General features: G+C 43.4%; 1 long non-coding RNA gene across 1 annotated transcript; it reads left to right on the top strand.

Moving 5' to 3' along the window:
• Window positions 1-6,138: 6,138 nt before the first annotated feature.
• On the top strand, window positions 6,139-15,825 carry LOC117507918. Its single transcript, XR_004559882.1, has 3 exons — window positions 6,139-6,153; window positions 11,076-11,079; window positions 15,651-15,825. It is a non-coding gene; the product is annotated as an uncharacterized LOC117507918 (long non-coding RNA).
• Window positions 15,826-22,617: the final 6,792 nt, after the last annotated feature.

Raw genomic sequence — 22,617 nt, 5'->3', positions numbered from 1 at the left:
TCAAATTGTCTGCCATTATGTGCCGCTTGCTACCCTAGCTAGCTCGCTAGCTGGGACTGGCGCGAGGCTAGTGTGAGTGTGTCCGCCTGTGAGTGCTTTGTGACGGTGGAGGAGCTCAGCAGCACCCGCTGCTCCGTAGGGACAGAAACTGTGATAGAAGTCAGTCTCCAAACACAAGCAGCTACAAAAAAAAAACCCCACCAGAAATAGAAGCTCGATTTGTAGCTAGCCGTTTTTAACAAAGAAAATGCCGCTAAGAGGATTAGGAAAGTCTCCGGTTCAACTCAGAAACAGAATAAAAATGCTCCCACGGATGGTTACACCAAAGATCGCTGATTCGCTTCATTTCGCTGTCAATCAAAAGGGAGTCAGCCTCAGACAGATCATCCAATCATCAATCGTCCGGGCCCAGCCGAGGCCGAGCCACTGCCCCATAGACCCCCCAGACACGCTGAGCGTCCCGATGGACGGGACAAAGCCCAGCATTTATCCAATGACTCGTCTCGTTTCGCTGCATGCTTTGTGTCGCTATTGAACTCTACTGTTTTCAGCACTGTGAAGGTGCGGGTTTGAGTGAGAGGAAAGCCGCGTCGTTACCACTGATAAGAAGCTGATTCTGAACAAAGGTTGAACGCGTTGTAGCGCATATTTAGTCAGTGACATGTACACACAACAGTATATTTGATCACTTATTTTTTGACATTTTAGGGGAAGCTAAGCTTCCCTTGCAGTCTTAGAGCAATCACCTTTGACTTTAAGACACCTAAAGCACTTTACACTAAACGAACGGTGCATTTCGCAAATAATGACAACAAAAATTGTAATATTGGACATGCAAACCTACCTCTGTCTTGTTTTTTCGTCTTCCAACTTCTTCTTTTTTCTTTTCTCCGCTCCAGAGGGATAATTTCTTTTCTGAGACATTACTTACACTCACTTCTTTCCTCACGATTAGTCATCGACCACCTGACCCAAGCGGTGCATCTAAATTTGCCCAACGGTGGCAGCAGCCAGCAGGAGGCATTAATTAACCTAGTATTGGTATTTTGTCAAAATGAATTTATTTTTTTCGGGCGTAATACAATTTCGTTTAAATTATTAAATATTATTTTAATTTCATGTATATTTATTTTTTATCACAACGTCTCGGTGCTCTCGGGCCCCCCTGGTGGCGTGGAGGCCCTAAGCGACCGCGTAGTTGGCGTATGCCTTGGGCCGGCTCTGCGTATTTGCGTGGGTTCCTCTGGGTGCTGTAGCTTCCTCCCACCTCCAAACACATGTACCTTAGGTTACTATGTGTGAACATGTAATTCTGTCTATTTGTGTCAATCCTGTGATGGATTGGCTGCCTGTCCAGGGTGTCTTTCACCCAGTAAATGCTCTCGGGTTCAAATTGGCTGTGCCGCACAGCACAGAATTTTTGAAAAATTACCTGAAATGTTGCTGAAAATGTACCAGTTCGATCATATTTCAACCTTATAGCATCGTAGTTTTGCAATTTAAACCAATAATTAAAGTAGTAAGAAATATATTTCTCATTTTCTTCGTATCAAATCGCAAAGAGCATAGATCAGAGAGTCAGTGCGTTCTGTGGCCACAGAGCTGTGAACGGAGCAGCTATAAATAGTGTCTCTGCTGCGCGCTGAGGTAAAAAATTAACCTGCCATGAATATCCAACATTAATCTGTATCCTTATCTGAAGATACATTCATAAATTTGTTTATTTTACAGTGGAAAGGCTTCATGTTTCCAAAAAGCTTTGAGTTTGAAAACAGCAGATGTGTGTGTGTGCGTGTGAGAGAGAGCGAGCGAGCAAGAGAGAGAGAGTGAGAGAGCGAGAGAGAGAGGGCGAGGGAGAGAGAGAGATTATTATTGAGAGATTATTGAGAGAGATTATTATTGTTTAAAAAGAAAAAAATAATGCAATCCCACTCAAATTGTTGAAAAATAAAACTGTCAGAATGACAGAAAAACTGCCTGCTTCACTGGATTACTACTGTGTGTCATTTTTGAAGAGAGTAAATGCTACGGCCATTAAATATTCATGTGTTGTTAACATTTTCAACGTTATTTAATTTATTATCTTAGACTTTAACAGAAACATGCAAAAAATAACTTTGATCTTACAAATATTACAACATAAATATAATTTTGGTTTATTATTCTTGCATTCAATGCGCCTAAAACCACCCAAAATTAGTTACAATTAGGCTTGCCAAGAATTTTTTAGTGTTGTAAAACCCTATAGCTTCAAGGGGCTGCGGAAGCTATGAGCCGTGATCACATAATTTGCCCGGTACTAAAATGGTCCTAGCTAGCTGGATAGGACTAATATTTTTAGAGAAGTTACATATATTAGCTAACACCACTGTACAATGGACAGTGATATTTACATTCTCGACTCACACGCAAATCTAGGAGGGGGCATAGATCATCTATATATTAAAAGCATGAGTGTGTGTGTGTGTGAGTTTATTCAGTAACTTCAGTGTAAGTACATAATGTAATTGTAAATACATTAAAAATACATGGATGATACAAAAAAGTGAAAATATTTATTTCCATTGTGGTCCATTTAATAATAAAATGTCAAAATAAAAATAATAATATAATAACAATATAATAATAATAATAATAATAATAATAATAATAATATAATATAATGTGATAAAAAGAACCTAAACAATTTATAAACCATTAAGATATTAAATTAGCATTAAAAATTAAGTAATTAACAGTAAATAAAAGGGTTGAGTTCTTCCTCTCCAAGCTGTTGAGGTCTAATGCTGCATTTACACATAGGCAGGATGTTACGAATGTCATTTTTCTGTCATTCGTGGCACATTCCTGGCATTTTAACCTGACTTAACACATCTGAATAAGTTTCTTAATGGGGCATTTACACATAGGCAAGATGCGTTACGAATGTCATAATTGCATTATTCTTGGCACATTCGATATTCTTAACATGACTTAACGCATCTGAATAGGTTTCTTTAAGCTGCATTTACACATAACGACGACAAGACACGAATGCCACAAAGTACACATTCTTGGCCACTGATCACGAATGTGATGATTCAGGGCAGAGGCGTCAGGTGTCCTCAGGAACTGCTGAAACCTGTTACCACACGTTACGATTAATGGCACGTGTTGCTGGAGAATTATCAGGAACCATTACGCACAGTCAAGAATAGTGTTCCGCATTGTTGTGCGCTGTTGCGCGTAACAGCGCATCGTTAAGTTCTGTCACGTTGTGAACGAGGTGAATTGTCTCCACACACACACACACACCCATATTCATCCAGATCACTCCAGTTTTTCAGAAGAACTTTGTGACTGCATGCGTAGTTGTGCTCTGTGCCATGGAGTGGAGCAGAGAGGGGGAGGAGGAGGAGACGGACAGAGCCAGATGTGTGGCTTCATGCGGCTCGCGCGTTTTCCCAAACATCAGGTACATACAGCAGGTGGAACACCTGCAGGAGTGTGCTGAGGAGCACTGAAATAAGACTTTTAGCCAACTTGGTGTCAGCAATCAAACTGAATGTGGTGCAGCGGGGTTTAATTGTGCTCACGCTTCTTCCTCCGCCGGACTGGAGGAGGTGCAGAGATGTCTGGCTGCACGTGAATTTCCTCTCGCTTCTCTGATTCCTCTGGCTCAGACTCGTTCTCTCGCTCAATAACAAAAGCGCCCTGAGGAGCTTCAGCAGGAACTGTGGAACGACACTTGGCTGACTTTGCCTCACTGTTCCTCTTCGGCATCCTGCATCAAACTGAACACTGTGGAGCTGAGTTTAATTGTGCACACGTGACAGAAAACTGATTCGTCGTGCTCGCAGTGAAATGTGACGCCGCGTTACAAGTCGTGTCAAAAGTTGCCAGTTTTCGTGTCACTTCATAATAACGCGTGACAGTTTGGGCTCCAAGAACCATCATAGGAACCACTACGAACTTTGTCATGTTCTATTAAGGATCACTACTCATCAAGACGGATCAATACGCTCAGTTGCGACCTCCATGACGTGAGACGAAATGAGGGTGGTGTGTGACATTCATGGAAGATTTTTTGACAGGCAAAAATATGCTCCACGAATATCAAGAAAATCACGCACCCACACGCACTATTAATAAACCTATTCAGATGCGTTAAGTCACGTTAAGAATGTCAGGAATGTGTCACGAATGACAGAAAAATGACATTTGTAACGTGTCTTGCTCATGTGTAAACGCACCATAATAGTGTGTGTTATGTGCTGACGCGGGTCAGAGAACCGAACCAGCGTCTGACAAGGGCCCAGCGCTAAATAACCAGAAAGCGGTTCCAAGAAACAAATTTATTTCCCTCCTGTGCAATAATTCGTGTACAACATAAATTGTCAGCTGCCTGGCAAGGTGAAGGACGGCGCGCTCTCCAAATGGATCAAAGCCCGGCACTTCTGGACTCAGGTCCACCGCCGAACACCCCCCAGGTGGATATAACTAACTGACTCTGTGAAGGACGGAAAAGGTGAGGTAAGTCAACAGAGCTACACCAAATATCCTTCAGAAGCACACACTATCAGCAACACATTCAGGTCTGAATTTAAACTTTATGTAAATGAGCAGCTTCTCACAACAGGTGGAGGAACATCAATCCATATGCCACGGCAGTGAGGAGCAAACTGCACAATTCTCATCAATGTTCAAATATACTGCATAACAAAACGCCAAATTACTATTAAATTATTCAGACAGTAATCACCTCTGATGTGTGCTGACAGCATGTGTCCCTCACCCGTCCTCCTTCACAGGCATGATGTGTCAAACCCTGGCGCGGTCCTCAGCGTCTCACAAACGAACGTCACAAGGTCGAGTTCCCGGCAATTCTGCTCAAATCACTCATGGCTTAAATGCAGAACGCCATCTCATAATCTGCTTCAGCTGAAAGTCTTTAAGTCTGCACGTGAGCATCATCCACAGGTGCTGCAAGTCGTTAGGCCTGCACGTGAACATCCTCCACAGGTGCAGCCAATAGTTCTGATGAGGGTGAAGGACTCTTCCACCAGCACCTTCTCCACAGAAAAACAGTTTGCATACCACCTGGAGAGCAAAGAAAAGAAAAGCAGCACTAAAATGTCCAGCCAAACCCCCAACACACAACAGTGTGTTAGTGCGTGATATTCATGGAGCATGACTTTGGCTGTCAAAAAATCTTTCACGAATGTCACGCACCACCCTCATTTTGCCTCATGTCATGGAGGTCGCAACTGAGCGTGCTGATCTGTTTTGATTAGTGGTGATCCTTAATAGAGCGTGACAGCGTTCTTCTCTGACGTGCGCAGAATTAAACCCTGCTGCACCGCGTTTCATTGCTGCAGTATGCTGAAGAAGGACAGTGATGCCAAGTCAGCTAAAAGCCTCGTTCCAGTGTTCCTCAGCGCGCTCCTGCAGGTTTTCCACCTGCTGCTGTGCCTGATGTTTGGGAAAACAAGCGAGATGAGAGTCACGTGGAGCCACACTCTGGCTCTCTCAGTCTCCTCCTCCTTTCTGCACCACTCCATGGCACAGAGCCCAATTAAGCATGCAGTCACAAAGTTTTGCTTCTGCTACTTCTTCTGCTGGATTTTGAGGAGCAAAACGGGATCTGAATTTTGCAGCAACTGAGTTGGATGAATATGGGTGTGTGTGTGGAGACAATTCACCTCATTCACAACATGACAGGACTTAACGATGCACTGTTACACGCAATAGCGCGCAACAACGCAGAACATTATTCTTGACTGTGCGTAATGGTTCCTGATAATTCTCCAGCAACAGGTGCCATTAATCGTAATGCGTGGTAACAGGTTTCAGCAGTTCCTGAGGACACCTGATGCTTCTGCCCCGAATCATCACAGTCGTGATCAGCGGCCAAGAATGTATACTTCGTGGCATTCTGTGACTTGTCGTCATTATGTGTGAACGCAGTATTACAAAGCGTGTAGTTGCGTGATTTTCGTGGAGCATGTTCTGGCTGTCAAAAAATCTTCAACGAATGTCACTACCACCCTCATTTCGCCTCATGTCGTGGAGTTCGCAGATGAGCGTGTTGATATGTCTTGATTAGTGGTGATCCTTAATAGAGCGTGATAGCATTTGTAGTGGGTCCTGTGATGGTGTTGTGAATTATTCATTGTATTTGATATGAAATTAATGTAACATGATTTACTTGAACAGTTTAATTAACATGCTTGTGCATTGATTTAAATGTGCCAAAATACACTCAACAAAAATATAAACGCAACACTTTTGGTTTTGCTCCCATTTTGTATGAGATGAACTCAAAGATCTAAAACTTTTTCCACATACACAATATCACCATTTCCCTCAAATATTGTTCACAAACCAGTCTAAATCTGTGATAGTGAGCACTTCTCCTTTAGCAGTGTGGCTTCGTAGTAAAAGAGTGCGGGTAGTAGACTGACCTGCCTGCAGTCCAGACCTGTTGCCCATTGCAAATGTGTGCCACATTATGAAGCTCAAAATACGACAACGGAGACCCTGGACTGTTGAACAACTGAAGTCGTACATTAAGCAATAAGAAAGAATTCCACCTACAAAGCTTCAACAATTAGTGTCCTCAGTTCCCAAACGCTTATTGAGTGTTGTTAGAAGGAAAGGTGACGTAGCACAGTGGTAAACATACCACTGTCCCAGCTTTTTTGAAACGTGTTGCAGGCATCCATTTCAAAATGAGCAAATATTTGCACAAAAACAATAAAATTTATCAGTTTGAACATTAAATATCTTGTCTTTGTGGTGTATTCAACTGAATATAGGTTGAAGAGGATTTGCAAATCATTGTATTCTGTTTTTATTTACATTAGATTTACATACGCAACGTCCCAAATTCATTGGAATTGGGGTTGTACAACATTTGAAAAGATGTGTCATTTGATCTAAAATGGTGATTCGCTTTGAAGTTATTAATTCCGGTCAGACTCTAACGTCACTCAGCAGACAGCCGCACAGCATTTGGAGGTGTGTGAACGGAACGGAGGACGATTCTCGTTTCTTTCTTGCAACAATACAAGAGCACCAGTTAGTGACTTTAATCCGCACAAAAGTGACTCATGATTGATATTTTAAATAGCTTTGAGAGGGGTTAAGAAGCTTCTGAAAAGCAGCGAAGCAATGAACCAACGAAGCTGTGGATCGGAGCACTGCTTCATTGTTTCATGCTTCCAAGCGGAGCCATTACAGAAGCGGTTGATTACAGACCTGCTGCAGGGCCACTCTGAAGGACTGATAAGGGACTTGTTAAGCAAAAAGGCTATGATGTCGTTGGATCGAATCATTTCTTAATGATTCTCGAAAAGAACCGTTTCATCCCATCGCTCACACTCCCCCTGAAGAACTCTGCCGCACCCCCTCAGTTTGAAAAACCACTGACCTACTGTATTGAAGTTTGGGGAACCGCCTACAAAACTAATACAAATCCTATAATTTTACTTCAAAAGAAAGCAATTATTAGTAAGAACCTTATCATGAGCCAACTAATCCTTTGTTTGTCCATTTGCATATTTTGAAACTTTGGTACTTGATTGATTACATCATAATGCAAATTATGTTCAAAGTGAAACATAGATTTCTGCCACAACATGTCCAGGACCTGTTTAGAATGAGAGACTCCAGTTATAATTTACGAGGAACATTATTATTTCAGAAATCAATGACTTGAACTACCATAAAAAGTCACTGTATTTCTGTTAAAGGTGTAAATATTTGGAATAATTGCCCGAACAATATAAAATTACTTGGTAGTTTGGTTGGTTTTAAAAGGTAATTACTTGCTATATCATGTTAAATTAGGTTTATTGATACTGTTTTGGGTTTTTTTTTTGTTTATTTTTTTTTTTGGTGCACTGCTGCTTGCATGTCTGTGCTTGCATGTTTATGTTTTTTGACATTCTAGTTTCTGGATCAATGTATACTTTGTATTAGTTATGATGGGTATATTTACAATTTTACATACATATGTATACTTTTCATTCATTCAAGAAAGAGATGGTGCCAAGTTCAGTTTTTAGCCAATGATTCTGGACAAGGTGGAAGAAAAAATATCTTCTGATCTTCAACTGAGACAAATCTGGGCAACAGGACAAAAGGAAAACAAAAGTGAATGATATTGCTATTCTTCAAGAGGATAATTCTCCAAGGAACATTTGGAAACTGGCAAGAGTAACAGAAATATATCCAAATGCGGATGGAAGAGTAAGAAAAGTAAAGCTGTTGCTCAGTGATTCAACCTTGGATAAGGATGGAAAAAGAAGTTAAACCACTGTATCTTGATAGGCCAGTACACAAAACTGTGTTATTACTAGAAGCAGAGTAAATGCTAAAAAACAAAACAAAACAAAAAACAGTGTAAATATATTTTTATAATATTGCTATATTTGAAGTGAAATCACAAAAGGTTTGTGATTTGGTGGGAGTTTTACTGCCATAATTTGGTATTTTATGTATTTTATTTTGCTTTATGCATATTTTACATGGCATTAGGACTTTTATTTTGAAAATTCCCAGGTTGACTTATTTTTGTTTTGGTTATTCCATTGGTGCGCACTATTTGAGATGCACACCCATGGCATAGTAAGCACAGCAAGTCAAAGCAAGAACAGCCAGTTTAAGTTAAACAAGCTTGGAAGTGTTTAAATATAAGTAAGCCCTCATTTCTGCTTCAGGGACTGATCAGTCAGCGAGGTATGTTGTTTATGTTTTTCTGCAATTTTACGTCTCATCCAGCATTTTGACTTATAGTGTTATATGTTTGTTTTAGTTTGATGGTGGCATAGTATTTTGATCAAGGTCATACCAAGTACAACATTGTAACCTACAAATAAAATGTGCTTCATGCCATCAGTGAAAGAAGTCTTTTTTGACGTTCAGAAGAGGCAGAATTGATATGTATTGTCCTTGGTAGAGCACAGAGTCAGACATTAAAATGAATTATATTTTAGACCCCCAACAGCTCGTAACCTAAACCTAGATTGATAAATTAGAGCAACACCCCCCCCCCCCACCTTATTTAATAGACTTTGCTATGCAGTTAAATCAATATGGGCTTATGTTTATTTTATATTAAATAGTATTAACTAGTATTAGTATAAGAACAGTGAAAATTGACTTTATTTTTTCCCCTCATTCGTGCCCCCGGATGGAACCCGCCCTTAGCAATTGTCTATACTGCCTATCATGTTGTTTACACTACAGCACTTGGTTTGGGAATTTTGGCTTTCAGTCAATGCTGAGGAAGTCTTTTTACCTACCAAATAAGAAATATCATTTCTGTGTCATCAGCTTTTAGTAGCAGCAGTCAGTTTGAACAGCAGGAGTATCTTTCAGCCAAATGCATGACACTTATTTATTTTTTTTAATAATCTAAGGGATTCTTTTAACATGGATCTCATTATATAGCGCGTTTCCATCTGGATCAGTCGCTCAAAGTGTTTTACAATAATGCCTCACATTCACCCTGATGTGAGGGTGCTGCTATACAAGGTGCTCACTACACACCGGGAGCAACGAGGGGATTAAATACCTTAACCAAAGGGCCCTTAGTGATTTTCCAGTCAGGCTGGGATGTGAACTGAGGATCCTCTGATCTCAAGCCCAACGCTTTAACCACTAGACCATCATCTCCCCTATTCATGGTTTCTGTGTAGGCTCTCAGTTGTCCAGGTGAGACTAAGCAACCTTTACACAAAAGGCTATACCAGAACCGCAGAGAGAGCACCAGTGGACCTCAGTCTGCAGTTCATCTCCACCTTAAAGACACTAACCACACGTTTGAGGACAAGGAAGTTAAAATCTTAGCCAGAGAGAAGAAATGGTTTGAGAGAGGGGTCAAGGAGGCATTCTATGTGAAACAGTTGAAACCCAGCCTTAACCGGGGAGGGGGTCTGAGACACGCTTTTTCCCCTGTTTACAATGGGGTACTCAGGTCAAAGCAGTTTCAGTCTTTTGTTCATGGTAATGAGTCATTCACGTCATCAGGAGAGTCATCAAGAGAGCCAGCAGGAGAGGCGTCCATCCCATCATTAGGAGGGACAGCTGCCCTGTCATTAGGAGGGTGCTAACTAGAGCACAATAGGTGCTAATTAGAGCTATTGTTTAGTCACTAGCCTATAGCAGTCTGCCTCTCGGTAGGAGGGGTCTGGTTAGGTTTAAAACTCCAGCTTTTGTGGCTTCTGTTTATTCTTCTCTACAAGAGTCAAGACAGAAGTCAGACTACCAGAGCAAGAATTTTAGCTGAGGAAGCTTCTGCGATTTGAAGCGAAACGTCCTCGCATCAAGCAACCCAGTCCAGTCGAAGATTCAAGCTTCTCTACTATGGAAACCACCTGGACAACTGAGAGCCTACACAGAAACATTGTGACCAACTGTGGGCATGAGGCCCTGGCACTGGTACGTAAGCTGGAAAAGACTGCTAAGAAGATAGCTAACTTTAGAAACCACTTAAGATTTAATCTGAGATGCAAACAAAACAATGTTATTGTTGGGAAGGTGTCGTGACACGGACCCACAACAGGGGGCGTTAATGAACGGACAATGGATAAGCCAAAAAGTAACAATTTAATGTTGTGAAGCGCACAACGAAGTACAGACAATAACAATAGTGCGGAATGTCAATCATACACAAGGTGGCGTGTGGCAGGCTCGAAGATAGAAGACGTCCGGTGATAGAAGAGCCGGAACCCACACAGCTTCCACCACCAACGGATCTGAAGAACACCGGAGCCGCCAAGCCCTGCGCCCCAGGTGGCCACTGTCTTCAGCAGTCAGACCCGGTACTGCTGGCAGAGAACAGAAACAGTTTGATGAGTGTGAGCACGCACACTCAGTAATCCCACAGTCTGTGTTCAGTTAGGAGGGAGCACCTCCACCTCCAATCACACACTCGTGCAGCTCCTGTTTAACCACTTATCTGGTTTGGGGTGTGAGGCGAAGCTGTCGCAGTCCACACCAAACGCCAATACCGCAGAATAAGAACACCGTCACAGGAAAACGGCTGCAAATGAGATCAGACTATTACACAAGGTTTTTAGATTCAGCAGAGAAGTTACCTGTATGGTAGATGATTTCTCGGCGAGGAGGTGGAGTTGCAGTCCGGCCTTTATGGTGATGGTGATGGGTTGAATGAGTGACAGCTGGTGCTGATGAAGAGCGACAGCTGTCACTCCCAGTGGCTCCGGCGCCCTCTCGTGCTTGAAGCCCGCTCTCCAAGCAGGGCGCCATCTGGTGGTGGTGGGCCAGCAGTACCTCCTCTTCAGCGGCCCACACAACAGTTATTCCCAAATGCATGAAGCAAAAGGCACTAGAAGCAGGTCACACAGCAGAAAAGATCCAGCACAGTTACCTTAGGAGGATTTTGGGTCTTAGAATTAGAAGGCTTCATTTTAAAATATTAGACCTCCAAAATGATCTTGATAGTCTTTACAAAAGGTTAGAAACTTTAGTGGGGGAAGACCCCCATAATAAGATCACAAAGTTCATAGTTAAAATTCAAATGGCTGAGCATTTAAAAAGTAAGGCGCGGCAAATCAGGAAGTTTCACAACCTTTTGGTGCAGAAAAGGTGTACTTTCAGTGGGAGTAGTTTTAAAGATACACCCAGACAAATTAGTGACAACAGGGAAAATTGGGTAAAGAATCTCTTTGACAGGGTTCTTACACAGACAGAAAAGGATGTGCTCGCTAAAGGACTAAATTTCTCAGTGACCTCTAAACATATACCGACAGTAGATTACGTCACTGCAGTAGAGTCAGCCATTAAACATAACAGTTTGTCAGAGTCAGAAGCTGGGGACCTCCGACTAAGAGTCACAGCCGTGCTGAACAGTGCTAAGCCTCACAGGAGAAGAACGGAAAGCTTTGTCAGCACTGCAGAAGGACCAAAGCATCCTTATCCTGCCAGCGGATAAAGGCAGATGCACGGTGGTTCTGAACACATCGGACTACGAGGCCAAGATCAACAACTTGCTCAGTGACTCCAATAGATACGAACGTCTGAAGAGAGACCCCACAAGCGGCTATAAGAAGAAAATCATTAGCTACCTCCAAAACCTGGAGAAAGAGGGACTCATCGACAGGCAGGCATACTACAGACTGTACCCTGGGGATGCCACTCCATGCATCTATGGACTGCCCAAAATCCACCAACAGGACGTGCCACTCAGGCCTATTGTATGTAGCACAGATTCCATCACATACAATTTGGCCAAACACCTCAAGTGGATTTTGGCTCCTCTAGTGGGTAACTCAGACCACCATGTGGAGAAAACACAAAATTTTGTGAACAAGATCAAGGACCTGCAGCTGGAGGTAGATGAAACTATGGTGTCATTTGATGTGACATCGTTGTTCACCTGCATCCCCACCACTGAGGCCGTCTCAGCTGTGAGGCAGAGACTGCTGGAGGATGTGTCTCTCCTTGAAAGGACCAAACTCACACCAGACCACATCTGCCAACTCTTGGAGATCTGTCTTAACACCACGTATTTCCTGTTTAGGGGGAATTACTACAGGCAGATCCATGGTTGTGTGATGGGGTCTCCGGTATCCCCCATTGTGGCCAATCTGTACATGGAGCAAGTGGAGAAGACAGCCTTGACATCTTTCATGGGCATCCCTCCCGGTCACTGGTTCAGATATGTCGATGACACATGGGTTAAAATCAAGTAACAGGAGGTTGAGGACTTTACAGAACACATCAACTCGGTGGACTCCAATATCAAGTTCACACGTGAGGATGCCAGAAACAACCATTTAGCCTTCTTGGACTGTGATGTTACGATTGGAGAGAACAGGCAGCTCCAGACAGGGGTTTACAGAAAACCCACGCACACTGACCAATATCTGCTCTTTGGCTCAAACCACCCCCTTGAACACAAGCTCGGGGTGATCAGGACTCTTCAACACAGAGCCCTACAGGTGCCCACAACTGCAGAGGGAAGTGCTAAAGAACAACAACTTGTCCGGAAAGCCCTCACAGTGGGCCTCATGTATCAATGTTGCGCACTTGTGGCGTAAATTTAAGGCGTAAACTTGAAATACACCAAAGTAGCCGTGACATGTATCAAGCAGTGCGCACCTGCCCATTTCTGGCATACGCCTGACGTGATCTTGATAAATGCGGCGGGTGGAAACGATCGGAATCATAATAAACATGCCCATAAATATTCAGACTCCGCTTCAGACACACCCTCATTTTACGACATGGAAGCCGGGAAGACGGCATTGAAAAGAACTCTACCAATCACGACGCGTGCCAATAGAGCGCCGAAAGCGGCTGTCGTATCAATTGTTTTGTAGTATATAATCAATAAAGTGTTACAGTGGTCCCTCATTAATCGCTGGAGTTACGTTCTAAAAAATAGCCCGTAATACGCGAAACCGCGACGTAGTCAGCGTTATTTTTTACAATTATTATAGACGTTTCAAAGCTGTAAAACCCCTCACTACACAGTTTATACACTTTCTCAATCAGGCATGAACATTTTCTCACTTTTCTCTCGTGTGTAAACACTCTCAAAGTTCAAACCTTAGTAGGAAAATAATACCAAACTGTTTTCAGGCCCAAGCATTTATTTGAGAAATAAAAATAGAACGTTTTCCTATAAATAATTATGATGGCATTTAGAACTAACGAATTAATTTTAACGATCAACGAACGAGGTCGGACACATAAGAAATTATTAATAGTGACTGACCAGTATTTCACAGATCAGGCCTCTGCGTCCTGACGCCGCGCCTTTTCCCACTCACATCTCGCTGCAGCAGGTGTTATGAGTATGAGTTATGAGTAGTTGTTGGCGCTCTTTTCTCTTCTGGGCAACAACATTCTTATAAACAGATACGCAGAACACAGAACACTGTAAAAAAAAAGGCATGCAAAATTGGACTAAATACTCCGCGTGACTCAGAGGCCATGACAGGTGAACGGCGTTATAGCGAGGGACCACTGTATTCTCTTTTCACGTCAATAATTCTTGACATGTGGATATTTGCTCGTTCAATTAATAAGACATGCCTAATCTGTCAGATTTCATTATTTTTAAAATGTATTTATTTTATTGTGACTTCCGAATGGAGACGACAAAACCTGGTTGCAGCACGGGCGAATTAAGGGAATGATGAAACTACAGTTGTTATTATCAATTTCATAGTCTAAAACGATCACACCACATGAAGTTAAGCTCAGCGCTCTGGCTCCAGGCTCGAAGTCTGGAGAAAAAGGCGAGCAGCGCTTTCTTTGCAGTCAGCGCTGTAGCCACGGATCGTGCTCCATAACAATCCCGCAAAGGCGGGATTTGTATTGATTATTATTTAGTATAATCAGGAAAGTGTTATTTATGTAACATATGCATTGATTTGTATAATGGCACTGTTTATCATGTTGATCATCTTCATTTTTATGTGGATTTCAGCGCTGGTTCATTTGGTGTATAATTTACACCACCTCTCGACCTGGTGTATATTTTCAGCGCAGCGTACGCCAACGACCACATTGATAAATGCCAAGTAGCGCAGCCGTTTTGGGGTACACCCCATATACGCTCAAATATCGCTGTACACAACATTAATACATGAGGCCCAGTATGTGGGTACCCACGATGGTCCCTGGACAAAGTGCAGACGTCCCAGAGAACAAAGAGACCAGATAGACAGGAGACAGAAACAAGAAGAAGAGGAGTGTCTCTCCCTTATTTAGCAGGAGTAGGGGAAAAACTACAGAGGATCTTCAGACAGCACAAAATCCCAGTTTACTTTAAACCAGTTAACACCTTGAGACAGAAATTAGTTCACCATAAGGACAGGATCCCTAGTTACAAACAGAGCAATGTAGTGTATTCTATCAGATGTCAGGAAAACTGTAACGAACACTACATAGGTGAGACTAAGCAACCTTTACACAAAAGGCTATACCAGCACCGCAGAGAGGGTGCCAGTGGACCTCAAGTCTGCACTTCATCTCCACCTTAAAGACACTAACCACACGTTTGAGGATAAGGATGTTAAAATCTTAGCCAGAGAAAAGAAATGGTTTGAGAGAGGGGTCAAGGAGGCATTCTATGTGAAACAGTTGAAACCCAGCCTTAACCGGGGAGGGGGTCTGAGACACACTTTGTCCCCTGTTTACAATGGGGTACTCAGGTCAAAGCAGTTTCAGTCTTTTGTTCATGGTAATGAGTCATTCACATCATCAGGAGAGTCGTCAAGGGAGCCGGCAGGAGAGGCGTCCATCCCATCATTAGGAGGGACAGCTGCCCTGTCATTAGGAGGGTGCTACTAGAGCACAATAGGTGCTAATTAGAGCTATTGTTTAGTCACTAGCCTATAGCAGTCTGCCTCTCGGTAGGAGGGGTCTGGTTAGGTTTAAAACTCCAGCTTTTGTGGCTTCTGTTTATTCTTCTCTACAAGAGTCAAGACAGAAGTCAGACTACCTGGGCAAGAATTTTAGCTGAGGAAGCTTCTGCGATTTGAAACGAAACGTCCTCGCATCAAGCAACCTAGTCTAGTCGAAGATTCAGGCTTCTCTACTATTCATGGTTTCTTTCACCTTGAAACTGCTGCAAAGCAGAGAAGAGGAAAAAGGGCGAGAAATCCATTTGTACGCTCTGTTTCTTACAGCAGTGGGCAGGGCACACAAAGACAGAAGCTCTGACTCACTGGGTTGGTTTGTGATCGCCTTTGATTCTACTCGGAAGCATCGGCGGTGCTTAAATTCAAAACTGGCTTGTCAGGAGCTGACAGTGTACTGGAGTCAATACTAAAACTTAGCAGTTAGCTGTAGCTTCTGCTATTTTTTTTATTGGTTTTTCGTTCTAAAAATTAACTTTTCAGTTAGTGGATTAGCGGTTATCAAAGCTAACATTTTGGTTAGCTGTACCCATTACTGACTAGACTGCACAATACACATTGAAAGTCATGTCAACAAATCCCAAAAAGTTACTTTTGTGTCTATTTAATATACAGTTAAAAGAGAATTTACAAATTCTTTAGTTGAGCAGGTTCCAGAAAATATGTGCCCATAAACAACATAAACATTGCACTGATTGGTATTTGACCACTTCATTACACAAATGGGTGTCAAATGGAGGTGTATTCCTTGTCTGATTTTAATAGTTATTACCAAAAGTTTAAGTTTTCTCCATGATATAAAATTTCTATTCCTTTTGCAGATGTTAAAGAGTGAAAAGTGTCCAACTTACCCAGTACATGACACAAAGGTGAAGGTCCAAAATAAAGTAATAAATTACAATAAATGAATCCTTTAATGTTTTTTTTCTTTACTGTTCTCCTTGACTGTTCAAATGTACCTTAGGATAAATAGCAAATTTTGAGGTTTGTGCTGTGAATTTAAACAAAGTATATAATTTTGTTCATTATGCTGTGAAGTGAAAACTGAGACTTGACAAAAGCACACATTATCTGTGGTAATTTAATATTCCCTCCTCTTCAAGTAAAATGTGTTGTCCCACAATGAAATGGTCTTAGGAGTGGCAGCTGATAATTACATAACCAGTCTTGAGACCAGGACAGAGAAGGTCACATTCGTAAGTATTTCTGTTAATGCTACGACTGAGATAAAGTAGAGAAACTCTTTAACTTAGTGTTATGCTCTTGGACACATGTTGCTCCGTTGTTGCTCTTTGAAACACATTTGGGGTGTAGTGTATGTGCACTTTTTAAATTGATGTTGTTCAGCGGCTGAACTTCTATGTACTGCTGTGTGCAGCAGTGCATCAGCCCCCATGATTCATTAGTAACGTCTGACACCAAATGTATTATTATATTTCAAACTGATGCAATTTCCACTCAGTTTAATGTGTTCATCTGAGCCTGCCCCCAGGTAGAGGATTGGGACAAACTGTTGGCAGTGGGGTGGAGGAGGGCATGTCTTGGCAGTGACAGCAAGAAGTGAGTGAGAACATTGATGTTTTAAGGAATGTGCATGGTTCCTTTTGGTTGAGAGCTGATGACTAATGGAAAACACCTACTTTGTCAGTGCAATGTTTATCTTGCTTATGGGCATATTTTTCCTGGAACTTGCTAAAATAAAGAATATGTACATTCTGTTTTGCCTGTATATTAAATAGACACAAAAGTAACTTTTTGAGATTTGGTAATATTTCTTTCTATGTGTATTGTGCAGTCTAGAGATTATATTTACACTGTGCGACATGGATTTATTTAACTTGGGTAAGACTCCAAATTTCATGTATGCAGACTGTACAATATAACACAGAATCACGGGAAACACTCAGAATAAAATGTCATCATCTCATCTTGATAATCAAGACAACAGAAGAAGCTTGTATTTGCCAACGTGTCACACCAAATCAATTACAGTAGAAACAAAAAGGCCATTGATAATTGCAGATTGTACAGACTATATGGTGTGTTTCTGGTCAGGGTGACTGCTTTTGTCAGATGTTTTAAAAAAAACACATTTTCAGTGCTTTTTTTTTTTTTAAATGAAGACTGTTGTGTTCCACCCATCAGCCCATTTGGCCGTGTTTTTGAGTTTTTATTTGGAGTTTATCATTTGCCATTGTTTCCTGTTCTGTGGTGTGGGTGTGTTTGTTGTGTTTGTCATGTCGGTCTTGTCCTCTCTCCCTGCATGTGGGTGTGTCTCCCTCTGTCCATCGTGTGCACCTGTCTGTGTGTGTGTGTGTGTGGTTTCCTCAATGGTGTATTTGGATAGATGGGTGTGGATGTCCAGTCTTTGTTACGTGAGGGGGTGTGTGCCCTGTCTGTGTAATGCGAGTGGGTCTGTATTTGTCCATTTCTATTTCTGCAATGGTGGACACGGAGCGGAGGGCAACTTTCCCGATGAGAAAGTTGTGACCAAAGCGCAAATTCCTGTCATGCCTCTTCCTGTTCCTCTATCTGTGTTCTCTTTGGATGGAACCCCGCTTCTGTCAGTTACTCATCAGACTGAACTGGTCACTCAAGTTGTTTCTGGTAACCATCTGGAAGTGATCCAGTTTTTTTGTTATCCCATCCACATCCTTCTTGGTTCTTGGGCACCCCTGGGTCATTAAACAAACCCCCGGATTGACTGGCCGTCCGGGGCCATTACCCAGTGGACCGCGGCTTGCTACTGCAGGTGCCTTCATTCCTCGGTTCCACCCAGCATGACTGTCTCCCTGCCGCCCCCTGCAGCCACCCCTAGGACCCCTCTTTCCCCCACGACCTATCCTTCCTACGCAACCACAGCCAGAAGCTGGCTCTTTCCGCCTCCTCTGCCAGCTCCCTACATGCCCTAATGGGGTTCTCCATCCTTATTCTTGTCGGGGTTTCGCTGCGGGGGATATCCTCATACTGCTCATTATGGGGAATAGGCTCCTGATATACCTGGTGCTCCTGCTGCTGGGAGAGGTACTCTTCTCCCCTCTGGCCATCTGCAACATTGGAAACAGCAACACTGTGGTGCTCAATCAGGCTCTGTCTCCTGCTTGTCTGATCTGCTGGGGCAGTGCAAGATTGCATCTGGCTTACTCCGCCACACTTCATCTTCCCCTGATGGATGCGCAGGGCCCCTAAAAGTTGTCACCTTGGCCCACCCGCAGCTACACTTCCTCAGGGTCCTTTGCTCGTTAGTAATTATCATTCCAGTTCGTACCATGTTGTCCGTCCAGTTTGATCCATCTTCCATCCCGCCTCTCGGTGGACCTTCGGGCTGTCTTTCTTTTCTCGTACTCATAGTTAAAATTGGCTGTCCAACGTCATCTTGACAAGGACTTGTGGGGTGGGTAACTAGCCCGTCCACGCCTAGTGCAGTCTTTCCTGCTGTCCGTCAGTCTTCCCTGACCGCCCACCAGTCTTTCCTGGCTGCCAACTGCCCTATTCGCAGTGGTCACTGGAAATCCAGCGAAACTAGTTGGAAACACAGGTAATTTCTACCTGCCTGGCGTTTCCGCCTGACGCACCTCCACCAGTGCTGGTGGGGTAACTGCAGGGTCATCAGCCGGGAGCCACCCTTCATTGATGTTTCGCTCCATTAATCCCGGAACATCTCACGGTGGTGGAGCAACGGCAGGGACGTCTCCCTGCCGCCCCCTGCAGCCACCCCTAGGACCCCTCTTTCCCCCACGACCTATCCTTCCTACGCAACCACAGCCAGAAGCTGGCTCTTTCCGCCTCCTCTGCCAGCTCCCTACATGCCCTAATGGGGTTCTCCCTCCTTATTCTTGTCGGGGTTTCGCTGCGGGGGATATCCTCATACTGCTCATTATGGGGAATAGGCTCCTGATATACCTGGTGCTCCTGCTGCTGGGAAAGGTACTCTTCTCCCCTCTGGCCATCTGCAACATTGGAAACAGCAACACTGTGGTGCTCAACCAGGCTCTGTCTCCTGCTTGTCTGATCTGCCGGGGCAGTGCAAGATTGCATCTGGCTTACTCCGCCACACTTCATCTTCCCCTGATGGATGCGCAGGCCCCTAAAAGTTGTCACCTTGACCCACCCGCAGCTACACTTCCTCAGGGTCCTTTGCTCGTTAGTAATTATCATTCCAGTTCGTACCATGTTGTCCGTCCAGTTTGATCCATCTTCCATCCCGCCTCTCGGTGGACCTTCGGGCTCTTTCTTTTCTCGTACTCATAGTTAAAATTGGCTGTCCAACGTCATCTTGACAAGGACTTGTGGGGTGGGTAACTAGCCCGTCCACGCCTAGTGCAGTCTTTCCTGCTGTCCGTCAGTCTTCCCTGACTGCCCACCAGTCTTTCCTGGCTGCCAACTGCCCTATTTGCAGTGGTCACTGGAAATCCAGCAAAACTAGTTGGAAACACAGGTAATTTCTACCTGCCTGGCGTTTCCGCCTGACGCACCTCCACCAGTGCCGGTGGGGTAACTGCAGGGTCATCAGCCGGGAGCCACCCTTCATTGATGTTTCGCTCCATTAATCCCGGAACATCTCACGGTGGTGGAGCAACGGCAGGGACGACTCCCTGCCGCCCCCTACAGCCACCCTAGGACCCCTCTTTCCCCCACGACCTATCCTTCCTACGCAACCACAGCCAGAAGCTGGCTCTTTTCCGCCTCCTCTGCCAGCTCCCTACATGCCCTAATGGGGTTCTCCCTCCTTATTCTTGTCGGGGTTTCGCTGCGGGGGATATCCTCATACTGCTCATTATGGGGAATAGGCTCCTGATATACCTGGTGCTCTTGCTGCTGGGAAAGGTACTCTTCTCCCCTCTGGCCATCTGCAACATTGGAAACAGCAACACTGTGATGTTCAACCAGGCTCTGTCTCCTGCTTGTCTGATCTGCCGGGGCAGTGCAAGATTGCATCTGGCTTACTCCGCCACACTTCATCTTCCCCTGATGGATGCGCAGGCCCCTAAAAGTTGTCACCTTGGCCCACCCGCAGCTACACTTCCTCAGGGTCCTTTGCTCGTTAGTAATTATCATTCCAGTTCGTACCATGTTGTCCGTCCAGTTTGATCTGTCACACAATATTATAACATATCTTTCAGTGGTTGCCATGGTAACCACTCTTGTATTCTTAGGCTAAAATGTGCCATTTTACAGATGTGAAACAATGGCAAAATAGGCATTTTTCAGAACAGAATGCATGTGAGAAAATTCGATGTCAGAATTTTCTCACATTTTCTGTCCCATTCTTTTTACCACCAAAAGGAGTGGGATAGAAGCAAAAAACCCATTTATTCCCACTCCCTATTTCAACCGCACAATCCCAATGTTACCAAACAAACTACATTCACAATTCATCAAGTCATAGAGCACAAACTGTTTCTTTCTTCATCAGTCACATATTTAGAGAACATCATTTCTTTATGTTGATATTTTAACTGAATAATATTTGGACATTGCTTGACTTTCTCCATCAATTTATTCCATATTTTAGGGCCACAAATGGAGACACAGAAACCTTTCCCGTTCATCTGGGCCCCTGCAATTTTAAAATAATACAAGCTCCTTAGATTATATTATATTTATATATTTAGATTATATTTTAAATTGAACAGAGAACAATAAGATCTCAATAAATTAACAAATAGGAACTGTATCCCTGTAGAAGTGTAGACAACACATTTAGCACCACATTTTGGACAACAAAATAATGGGCTAGAAAGTAAGCTAGTCGTTTGGACCAGAAATCACATTAAAATATAAAAATAAATAAAAAGGTGGCGTGATCCTCTTCCCTTAGCTGACTGAATAAACTTAACATTAACTGTCTTTTAAAACTTGCCTTGTTGCCAATTGACTGCAAGATGTATTTTAGCTGAATAGTTCCCGACAAGAGGGATACGTGGGTTATATCTTGATCTTTCAACCTAACTGGTTCTTTGCAAACCTTCGCAGCAATAACAATGCAGCACCAGTGAAGCATTTTTATTTTGAGAGCAGTGTGTCTGTGAGCGATAATCAGGGCAGCTACAAAATGTCCGGCTTTGTAAATTATTCAGAATAACAGATCAAAGCCTTTAACCTTATTTTGTGATGTTTGATATTGTGCAGAGCAAAACTCAGCCACATGGGGTGTGTAGCCAGTACATTCTGAGTGCCAGTCCCAAGCCCGGATAAATGAGGAGGGTTGTGTCAGGAAGGGCATCTGGCGTAAAACAAGCCAACCCAACTATGCAAACTAAGAATTGAATTTCCATACCAGATTGGTCGAGGCCCGGGTTAACAATGTCTGCCACCGGTGCTGTTGCCCAACAGGGTGCCAGTGGAAATTGGGCTACTGCTGGGCGAAGACGACGAAGAAGAGGAGGAGAACATTTCCACAAACAGTGGGAGAAGAAGAACACTAGAAGGGTGGAAATGAGAGTGGGGACTTTGAATGTTGGTAGTATGACTGGTAAAGGGAGAGAGCTGGCAGATATGATGGAGAGGAGAAAGATAGACATATTGTGTGTGCAAGAGACGAAGTGGAAGGGAAGTAAGAGCAGGAGCATCTGCGGTGGGTACAAGTTGTTGTACCATGGTGAGGACAGGAAGAGAAATGGTGTTGGGGTCATTTTAAAGGAAGAGTATGTTAAAAGTGTGTTGGAGGTTAAGCGAGTGTCTGACAGGGTGATGAGTGTGAAGTTGGAAATTGAAGGGGTGATGATGAATATCATCAGTGCATATGCTCCACAGGTAGGTTGTGAGATGAAGGAGAAAGAAGATTTCTGGAGTGTGTTAGATGAGGTGAGGGAGAGTGTGCCCAAGCATGAAAGAGTGGTGACAGGAGCAGGCTTCAATGGGCATGTTGGTGAAGGGAACAGAGGTGATGAGGAAGTAGTGGGTAGATATGATATCAAGGATAGGAATGGGGAAGGACAGATGGTAGTTGATTTTGCAAAAAGGATGGAAATGGCTGTGGTGAATACCTACTTTAAGAAAAGGGAGGAGCACAGGGTAACATATAAGAGTGGAGGAAGGTGCACACAGGTGGACTACATTCTTTATAGGAGATGCAAGCTAAAAGAAATTAGAGACTGTAAGGTGGTGGCAGGAGAGAGTATCGCTAGACAGCATAGGATGGTTGTTTGTAGGATGACTTTAGAGGTAAAGAAGAAGAGAGTGAGAGCTCAACAAAGGATCAGATGGTGTAAGCTGAAGGAGGAAGACTGTTGTG

The sequence above is a fragment of the Thalassophryne amazonica genome, chromosome 3 (assembly GCF_902500255.1).
Source record: "Thalassophryne amazonica chromosome 3, fThaAma1.1, whole genome shotgun sequence".
NCBI lineage: Eukaryota > Metazoa > Chordata > Actinopteri > Batrachoidiformes > Batrachoididae > Thalassophryne > Thalassophryne amazonica.
Note: the sequence above shows the minus strand (reverse complement) of the source record. Positions and strands in the feature narration are given on the sequence as shown.